Source organism: Belonocnema kinseyi, chromosome 10 (genome assembly GCF_010883055.1).
Source record: "Belonocnema kinseyi isolate 2016_QV_RU_SX_M_011 chromosome 10, B_treatae_v1, whole genome shotgun sequence".
Lineage (NCBI taxonomy): Eukaryota > Metazoa > Arthropoda > Insecta > Hymenoptera > Cynipidae > Belonocnema > Belonocnema kinseyi.
In genome coordinates, this window is record NC_046666.1 from 687,036 (window position 1) to 697,961 (window position 10,926).

The 10,926-nt window shown below is 33.9% G+C and overlaps 1 protein-coding gene across 1 annotated transcript in view; it reads right to left on the minus strand.

The window, feature by feature from the left end:
• LOC117181888 overlaps positions 1-4,471 on the minus strand; it is a 13,670-nt gene extending 9,199 nt beyond the window's left edge. The window contains exon 1 of the mRNA XM_033374902.1: positions 4,094-4,471. The gene's annotated coding sequence lies outside the window, so the exon portion shown is untranslated. The remainder of the gene's footprint in view (positions 1-4,093) is intronic.
• Between the last annotated feature and the right edge of the window lie 6,455 nt (positions 4,472-10,926).

Sequence of the window (10,926 nt, forward strand, 5' to 3'; positions counted from 1 at the left end):
AAAAAAAATTTCAACAATCAATTCCAACGGCATCAGCCGGTAACGTTGTACACGAAAATACGAACTCTCTAGAGCCTCGTCTAGTGGCCGCCAGGTTTCGTAATTTCGTGTACAGCGTTACCGGCCGATGCCGTTGGAATTGATTGTTGAAATATTTTTTTTACATCTTTTATTATTAACCTTTGTACTTTAACGTAGTTTTCTTTCGGCTCTTGCATTTCTCAAAGTTTGAGACCGATATTTTATGTATAAAAAAAGTTCGAACGTTCAAAAAATGTTGAGGTTCAGAAAAAAGATGAAATAATTTTCAGTGAAGTTCCTACCAAAATTTCCTACCAAAAATAGCAGTTCTTAGGTTCAAAAAAACATTCAGTGAACTGAAAAACTGTCGTCGGTAATATAGGTATTTAGCTGTGTCACATGCCCTTAACGTAAGTAATAAACAGCGATTTGAAAGGTAATTTGGTAATAAAAGCATCTCGAAGTTTAAATTGATTTTTTTTATTTGTCACTGTAAAATAAGTTTGAAATTTAATTAGAATCTGAAATTATCAGAAGTTGTGTTATTGAGCAATAATTTACGGAATAAGAATTGAACAACGGTAAAAGTCTTCCAGGAGAAAAGAATCTATAGCTGTCAAAGGATAACACATTCTTCAATGTCTCAGTTAAAATTAAAAATCAAAGTAAACTAAATTCAAGTCACAAACAAAGAACATCAACAAAAAGTCTAGATAGATTTTGGTAATTTTGTACACCTTTTGTAAATGTTTTTTCTATTGTGATTTAAAAATTTTTTAATTTTAAAAGAAGAGAGAAAAGGGAAGAAAAGTGATTTGGAGGGATTTGGTATTTGCCTTCTTTTTCTTTCATCTGTTTTTATCTTGATTTTTTACAAATTTGAATTGAGACATTGAAGAGTGTGTAGTCGAAATTTATTCCTTGGATTCTTCTTCTTGTTTTAATTCTTAAGAACATCGTAGTCAAGTTTAAAATTTTTGACGCTAAGGAGGAACTAAAATATGGATTCTCTCTGATGTAGACTTAAATGATAAACTGTACATTTCTAACGATCCTATCTTGTGATGGTTAATCGCTGATCGTTATCGTCCCAACCGTGACAGTGATCGTGACCATGAAAAATGATCATCTGGACCTTGAACTCAATAAAGCCTGTAAACCTGAAAGGATGGTTTTGGGTTGACCCACTTTCGGCCCTGCCTTCAGATTCGAGCGTAGGTTCGGGTCCGGAAATATCAATCTGTTCGTATGTAAATTATTACAGTATCTGCCAACACATATATAAGATCGAATAACAGTTTTTTTAAATATGCTTTATGTATCAAAAATAAAAAACTAAATCACATTTCAGATCAACTTTGAAAAAAAGTAAACTTTTATGCAGTTTTCCTCTCCCTTGGCCAAAAGTCCAAACCGATGCAAAAGCTTCTACCAAAAGTCTGTCTTCTGACTGATACTAGGAATAATGAGTTTTCCAAATGTAAGTGTGCAAGAATGATGTAGCCAAAAACTTATTTTAAATCCTTTCATTATTTTTTTGGTTAAATTGATTGCTTTAGTTAAACAGAAATATATTTTTTGCTTTACTATAGGTGAATCAGAGACATAACGAGAAGTTCAAAGACCTGATGCGTATTCCTCCGATCAGGTGAAGGTGACTCAGAAGAAAGAAAGTGGTAAAATCCACGATTTTATTTTTTGGATTCTTTCTTTTGACTTCTCGAAGCTTAGCTTAATCCCTATGATTAAAAATACGAAGATTAACTACTTTTCAGGACAAAAATACATACCCTATCGCAATAAGAAGATTTATTTTATTATTTTGAAAGACTCATTCTATAAAAATATATTCTGTTGAAAGGAGGAAGATTTCGAATATTTTTTTTTAATTTGCAAGCTTTAAACAAAAAAACAAAATTGATTCAAAAAGCTGAGTCAGCAAAGTCTTGGAAGTACGAAACAGTTAGAAATCTTGCAACTAAACTCGTTTTCTTTGTTGACGATTAAACTCTCATATTGATTGTGTACTAGCAGTAAACAGACAAGACTGGTTTTCAACAAAGAAATGCAATTATTTTTATTTAATTTTGTTTTAGAATTCAGGAACTGATTTCTTCAATGTATTGCATTGCTACATTTTATTAACACGTCACAGATTGACATCTCTTTTTTATTGCAATTCAGGTTCTTTTCAGAGAACCTTCAAATTAATAACTTTTCGATTTCTTTATTCAAAATATGGGTTTAATGGTCGATGTTAGCAAAAAACAGCGCAAATAATAAGAAATATTTATTGGTTTTTAATTCAAGTATGAGACAATGACCACAGATGAGTGCAATTCAAGTTTTTCTACAAAAGATTTTTCCTTCAGAATATTATATATTATACTTTTTTTATAATATGATTCAAGACGTTTTATCGCATAGCGAAGTATTCTCACCAATTTTCCCATCAATGGAAGAATAATTTTTTCTTTACAATGAAATAGTTGCTTCCATTTTTTGAATTTTTGACTCAAGTTTTATAAAAGAGGAAATCTAAAAATATATTTGATCACTTGTAAAATTATTTATGACAATTTTTATATTGTGAAAAAATATCAAAGAAATTGAGAATATCCTTATAAGGATTATTTGGTTCCAAAACGAAATAGATCAAAAACGAAACAAAAGTTTTTAATTTTCTTTCTTTCAAGAAAATAATTTATTACACTTTTTTGGTATCATCAATATTTTGCGATTCAAGGAAGAAAAAATTCGTAATAAAGCCAATTAATTTTAGGGAATTCAGGTAGTAAATAGAATTAACAATTCTGTTTGTATAAAATATTAATTTAGACAAAATATATATATATTTTTTTTTAGGTAAAAGATCGCACTTTTTATAAAGGATTCAATCTTCGTAATTATCATGCAAGTTTATTTTAAATATGAGAAACTTTTAATTAAGCATAATTTGGAAAAAATAATATGTTTTTTATAATAATGACCCTGAGCTTTTAAATTGAGATTTTTTTATCTTCAAAGTGTAGAAAATCCAACTTTTCTTAAAAATGCCGCCAACGATTATTTTAATTTTAGTCTTAAAATACTTGAGACGTCCTAGAAAAAATGCAAAAAGAAAATTACATAAAATCGAAACTTCCAGTTTTTCTTCGAAACTGAAGCGAGAAACAACAACAAAAAATAAGAGGAAAATTGTTTATATTCTCGATATAATTACCTTAAGTCGAAGAATTAGGAATATACATATATCCACATGTTTTTTAACACTAGAAACTTCTTATTGTAAACCGATCATATTAAAAAAAAGCATTTAAAAAAATGCGAATCATAATATTTATCTGTTCTAATTTTTTCTCTTTTATAAAATTGAAAACATAACTTTTATGTATTAAAATCGAAAAATCAAGTTTCAAAAAACGAAGTAAGAAAAAAATAGTAAGAGGGTCTTTTTGTAGTAATTTGTCCAAGAAACAATTTTGCTATTTTGACTTTTTCATATCCATCTTCTTTTTGGAGAAAAACTGAAGATTTCAATTTTTTAAAATTAAAAATTGGATTTTTTTTAAAAACGCCTGTGGCAAAAATTTGGTTCTTTATTTGAAAATAGTTACAAGACATCCCAGACACAAAATCAAGCAAAACATTCTTGGCCTGTCCATTTCCTATTTCCTGATTCTAATCTAGAAACAATCTTAAACAATCCTATTCCTTTTACCGCCCTATTTATGGCTTATATGCACCCTATTTTCTAAACCAACTCTATAAAATCCCCAGAAACACCCCTGTAAGTATCCTACCCCTGTTCAGCTCTATTTACGGGCCCTTTCTTTATCCAACTCTAGAAATACCCCTATAAGTACCCTACACCCTTTCCTGCTCTTTATAGACCCTTTTTCCTGATCCAACACTATAAAATCTATAGAAACACCCCTAAGTGTCATATCTCTTTTGCAGCCCTATTTATGGCTTATATACTCCCTATTTTCTGATCCAAACTCTATGAAAACCCTAGAAACACCCGTACACCTTCGAAAAAAATGTTTTTCAAAATGTAGGTTAAAATTACCTGGACGATCCACGTCACAAATGACGTAAGTCTCTCTCTATCCAGCACAAGTTTTGAACTCGACCTTGGAAGTCGAAGCTGGGGCCTTCTGGACGGGTTGAGACCAGTCAGCTGTTGAGCTGCGGGCAGCGAAACGCCATGGACCGTATCTTTGAGTGATAGTGACCGTTGACTCTTCCTCACCTCCGCACTCTCAAGTATTATTCTGACAAGAGTTGCCCGGGACCGACAATAAAATGAGTAACAGAATTTCAGATCACGACACGGACAAGCTTCTTTCTTGGACTGAGACAATCAGGCGTGGATCGCGTGGATGAAGCTTCACCAGGGCGAAGAGGGCGATGGTCGAGGCTTGGGATTCTCCCTCCCTCCAGGTGGAGGGAAGAGGGAAGAGGAAAAACGCAAAACGGCAGAAGAAGACAAAGTTGGAGAAGGAGGAAGAGGTGGATCGGCTAATGGACGGTACCGAGCGAAGGAACGGTACGCGGAACAGTTAGACGGAGTTGACGACCTAGATAGAGACCTGCTTTCCAAAGACCTTACCCTGCCTGATATTCCTGCATATTACCTTGGCCGCCAAACACCGAACTTGCTGAACGTTCACTGAAGGCTCTTCATGTGCATTGTTCTTCTCTTGCCCACTTTTCCTTTTTTCTTCTTTTTTCGTCTTTATTCATAATGTGTCCACTCAGGGTTTGCATGACCTCCCGTTCTTACAATATTACCACCTACATATTTTATATTTGAAGTCTCTTCCAACCGTATTGTGTTTCCTTTTTCTTTCACTTCTCCTCTAACTTAACTTTGCCCTTTTTTACATTCATTCTTTCCCATTCATTTCGCTAGCTCCCTCCTATAATTTAATCCACCCCTCACCCAATTCATCTTCCTCTAAAATCTTTGTCATATTCCACTGCCAGCTCTCTTTATCTTCAAATCCTCTCGTACATCTTTCCCACACACCTCATGTTTCCTCTTCCGATCACAGATTCTCCAATTTCTGTTCCTTTCCTTTTTCTAATATCTCTTCTATTGCTCTTCTTTTGCACTATGGTTACACTGATCCTTGAAAATGTTTTTGTTTACTCTTTAGTTGTAAAAAAAATTCCCAATTTCCCCGCAAATATTCCATCAAGCCCGCCATTCCTTCTTCATCCTGTCTTCGAAATTATATCGTTTCTGTCAGGTATATCTTTTCTTTCATCTCCTTTTTTATCTGCTAACTTTTGTCCTACGTTTTGTTTCCCTAAAAATTATCCCATTTTTAATCATAACTTTCATTTCCCCTTTCTTCCTTTTAATTATTTTATGTAATAATATTAACCTCTCCAACAAAACAGTTACATATAACTTATATAATGTTGGCCATAGCGTCAATATCCTACAATCTAAAACCTCCTCCCGTTTTCGTTTTATTTCACTACCACTTTATCTCCTCTTTCCATAATTCTGACCTACCTCTTTTGTCTAGCTTGCAAAACTCTTCTTCCGTCTTAGGCTTTTCCGTCTCTTCTTCAGACCTTTTATTTTACCTTTTCTTCGTCACACATTTCTACATAATCATTTTCCTACTAGAATCTCCGCAACTTCTACCTTGCGTCAATTCTATTCAATCCTCTCTCACTTCATTCTTCTCTTTGAATTCCTCATCACATCTACTTCTACTCCCTCCTCCACTAGCTTCTGCGTTTGTGCCCTCTAATACTATATTTAGTTCCCCTATCATTATTTCCATTTCTTCATTTCCTTCCATTGATCAAGTCCTTCCTGTTCTTTTTATCTTTATTTCTTTGTATCAATCTTACTCTTTTCTCCCTCTAATATTTCTATTATGAGAAAGTGATCCAAATCTATATAATCCACGTTTCTTGACCTCTCTTACCTCCTCTTCCACTAATTACCGTTATATTTTCTCTTCCTCCGCGTTATTCCCTTTCTCTACCCCTTACTTCTGTTTAAGATATACCATCCCATACTCGCGTTAAAATTTCATATTTTAAGCTTTATCTCTTTTTCTTCTTTCATCGGTTATTTTATTTCTTCTGACTTCTTCCTTATATCTCCAATATCTTCCACCTCTCTCATCTCTAATAAGAGAACAGAGACTATAATTCCTTCTTTTTTTTCTTTTATATCTTTCCTATTCTTTCCTGTTATACATTCTTTTTAAAAGAGAAGCACCATGTCTCCTATTAATCTGCCTTTTTTATTCTTCCTCTCTGTATTTTGAACCTGCTATTATGTGTAATAATTTGATAATCTTCTCCTTACCCTTTCCCATTCCTTTTCATTTAGCCATGTGTCCATCATTATTACCACCTCGTATTGTTCTAAATTTCCCATAAATTCCTCACATTTACATTCTAAGCCTACATTCAAATAGTATAGCCTCCATTTCTTCTTTCCTAGTTTTAGTAATTCTGATATTTTCGAATGCGACCTTCACTCGCCTCATCCTAATTTTTTCCTACTTTTACTTATCCCCTTTCGTTTTTTCATTCTCTTCTTTACTTCTTCTCCTCTCTCTTTTGTTGTTGTTTTTTTCTTTAATATGTTAGCTCTAGTGTTTCTGATCTTTTGGAACGTGATCTTCACGTGGTCAAAGAGAGCATTTCTTTGACACCATCATTTATCTGGAAAATACGAATTTTCGGATTTTAAAAAGATCTTTTTTAAAACATAAATGGTTTATAAAGTGCTTGGTACATATATAGAAGACAGATTTAGAAATTTTAGAGGATTTAAAAATATTTCAAATTTTTCAAGTATTTCATCGGTTTTCAAGAGATTTTATGATACGGATAGCATATCCTCCCAGTGGGCACAAAATTTAGCGACGTCTTTACGACATCGTTACGAAATCTTTACGACATCTTTACGACATCCTATGTCCGTGTCGTTTCGGTGTCTTTGCGATATCGTAAAGACATCGTCAGATCATACGACTTATTTACGATATCGTAAAGACACCTTAACGACATGGACAAAGGATGTCTTAAGTTGTCGTAAAAATGTCGCAACGATGTCGTAAAGACGTCGCCAAACTTTGTGCCCACTGGACTCAGAATTCCCGACACTCCCAGCGGACACAACATTTGGCGACATCTTTACGACAACTTTACGACATCAAATGTCCATGTTGTTTCGGCGTCTTTGCGATATCGTAAAGACATTGTCAGATCATACGACTTATTTACAATATCGTAAACACACCTTAACGACATGGACACAGGATGTCTTAAGTTGTCGTAAAGATGTCGCAACGATGTCGTAAAGACGTCGCCAAACTTTGTGCACACTGGGCTCAGAATTCCCGACACTCCCAGCGGACACAACATTTAGCGACATCTTTACGACAACTTTACGACATCAAATGTCCATGTTGTTTCGGCGTCTTTGCGATATCGTAAAGACATTGTCAGATCATACGACTTATTTACGATATCGTAAAGACACCTTAACGACCTCTGGATTCGGCTCGGAAATATCTTGGCGTGAATGTTTTGTTTAAGAAATTTTTCAAACAAAACAAAATGCGCATCGAGATATTTCCAAGAGGAATCCAGAGATATTTTTACTTTTTCGATATGACTCTTAGTTTTTTAAAATTAATGACACAAGTTTCAAATTCATATATGTCGCAAACTTTAATGTCGTCAGAATTTATTTAATTTCACGGTAATTTAAGGAATTTAATAATATTTTTATGGATTTCAAAAAATTTATTCACAAGAGTCGAAGTATCTCGTAGGATTTTAAGGGTTTTAAGAGATTTTCAAATATTTCAAGGAATTTTTAATTAATTTAAATAATTTGAAGGGATTTCAAAAAGTTTTAAATTTATTTTAACAACTTGAAGAGATTTCAAAGAACTGTAAAAGATCTTTTCTGGTATTCTGAAAGATTTAGAAAAGTATCTACGTATTGAGGGACAAAGAAGTGAAGGAAAAGGCGTGAAGAGTGATCACGGTCAGCTTGTGGAATTTTATTAAACAAAAAAAAAGAAGGAAGTGCGATGATGCGATCTGGAATGCAACTGAGAGAAAATCGAGACAAAAAAATGTTCATAACAGGACAGAAAGAGAGCAAAAATTAACAAGCAATCATCAGAAAAAGGAGGTGATTGAGAACAAACTTCAACAATATGCAGCGGAAACACTGTATAAAGTAGAATTCTTTTTGAGGGCATCATGAAGTTTCCGAAAAAGTGGAATTTTTCTTAAGGTATCTCTTTGAAAGTAAATTAATATAAATATTTTGTTTATCTCACATCTAAATAATTCAGTCTCCTATTAAAAATTTTGTTGTTTCGATAAGTATAGTTCTCGATTATAGTAGTCGGTTAAAATTGAAATTTGTGTTTTGTAAATTTCTTTCGTATACATTAGAATTGTTTAATTTTAAATTAGTTTTGGAAATATATTAATCATAATGTATTGCAGTCCGTGGAATAACTTTTGTTTAGTCACAAATGCTTTGAATTATGCAAAAATTTCGAAAGCTTTGAGCTTTTTATTAGTAAATTTTTAAATTACAAAATTCATCAAATAATTACTACTTAAATTTAATTAGTTTTATTAGCTTGAAACTAACTTCTTTACATTTGGAAGCATCTACTTCAAAATTATACAGTTTTTAAGTTTTCCAAATAGCAGATTGTTCAGTTTTTAAAGCTTAAACTTTAAGTTTATTTAATTCAAAAAGATACCGTATTCCAGCTCTCCACAGCCCCAAAAATTACCCCCACATGTAAAATTTCCTTTTCAAGCTTAGTAATGCATTTTGGGGCACTTTCTAGAAAATTCGAGAATTTTTTTAAACGAGTTCAGGTGAACTAAATAATTAATAGAAATCAAGAATCTTACAAAAAATGTATTTGAGATTCTAGATCTCTGAACTAATCAATTAACAGAAATCAAGAAATGTTACAAATTTAATTGAGATTCTAGATCTCCATAAAGTTTAGAGTTTACTTGAACATTCACCCCCAAGTGTATAATCACATTTTCCAGCCCTCCCTGCAACCTACAAAATGACCCCAAGTGTAAAATCGCATTTTCTAGGATTCGCAGTCCTAGAAAAGATTGTAAAATCTTTCTTTTCAGCCAAAATCATCTTTAAGTTTAAAATTCCTTTGATCTGCTCCCCCCCCCCAACCCCAAAAATCATCTCTAAATGTAAAATATTATTGCCCAACTCTCATCAGTACCAAAAATAACCAGAAAGTATAACCCCCTTTTTCAGATCTCCCTAGCCCTAAAAATTACGACTAAGTGTACAATCTCATTGCACAGCTCTCACTAGCCCCAAAGATAACACATAAGTGTAAAACCCCTTTTCCAGCCGTCCCCAGTCCAAAAAGTCACTTCTGAGTGTAAAAACCCTTTTCCAAATCCCTCTGGCCCAAAAAATCACTCCAAAGTGTAAAATCCTATTGCCCAGCTCTCACCATCCCCAAAAATCACCCACAAATGTAAAATCCCCTTTTCCAGCTCTGCTTAGTCTCAAAAATTACGCCTAAGTGTAAAAAACCCCTTTCTAGAACCCCCAGCATGAAAAATCCCATATTATTTAGCTTTCAACGAACCCAAAAATTACGCCTAAGTGTAAAATTCCCCTTTTCTTCTCTCCTCAATCCCAAAAATAGTCTTTAAGTTAAAAATTCCCCTTTCCAACTCTCTCTAGACCCAAAAATCACCGCGAATTGTAAAATCTTAGTGTCCAGCTTTCACTAGCCCTAAAACTAACACAGAAGTGTAAAAGCCCTTTTCCAGCTCTCCCCAATCCCAAAAGTCACTTCTGAGTGTAAGAACCCCTTTCCAACTCCCTCTAGCCCAAAAATTCATCCCAAGTTGTAAAAGAAAATTTCCCAGCTTTCATTAGGCCCATAAATATCCCACAGGTGTAAAATCCCTTTTCCAACTCTCCCTAGCAACAAAAATTACCCTTAAGTTTAAAATTCCCTTTTCCAGCTCTTTCTAGTCCCAAAGTCACCTCGAAGTGTAAAATTTTATTTCCCAGCTCTCACTAGGCCCATAAACATCCCACAGGTGTAAACCCCCTTTTCCAGCTCTCCTAGCATCAAAAATGCCCCTTTCCAGCTCTTTCTAGCCCCAAAAATCACCTCGAAGTGTAAAATATTATTGCTCGGCTTTAACTAGCACCAAAAACTAACACACAAGTGGAAAATACCTTTTCCAACTCTCCCCAGACCCAAAAGTCACTCCTGATTGCAAAAACCTCTTTTCAGCTCTTTCTACCCCCCCAAAAATTCACCCCAAAGTGTAAAATAAAATGTCCCATCTCTCACTAGGCCCATAAATATCCCACAGGTGTAAAATCCCTTTTCCAGCTCTCCCTAGCACCAAAAATTACCATTAAGTTTAAAATTCCACTATCCAGCTCTTTCTAGCCCCAAAAATCACCTCGAAGTGTAAAATATTATTGCCCAGCTTTCACTAGCCCCAAAACTAACACACAAGTGTAAAACCCCTTTTTCAACTCTCTCCAGTCCTAAAATTCACTCCTGATTGCAAAAACCCCTTTTCAGCTCTTTCTAGCCCGAAAAATCAGCCCAAAGTGTAAAATCTTATTTCCATGCTGTCAATAGCCACAAAAATGACCTAAAAATGTAAAATCCCCGCTTCTAGCTCTGTCTGGCCCAAAAAATTACCCCTACGTACAAAATCCCCTTTTTCTAGCTCCCTCAGCATGAAGAATCTTTTATCTAGCTTTCAACAAACACAAAAATTACGTCTAAATGTAAAACACCCTTCTTTATAGTTCTTCCAAGCTCTAAATATCATCCCTAAGTATAAAATATTATTGTCTTA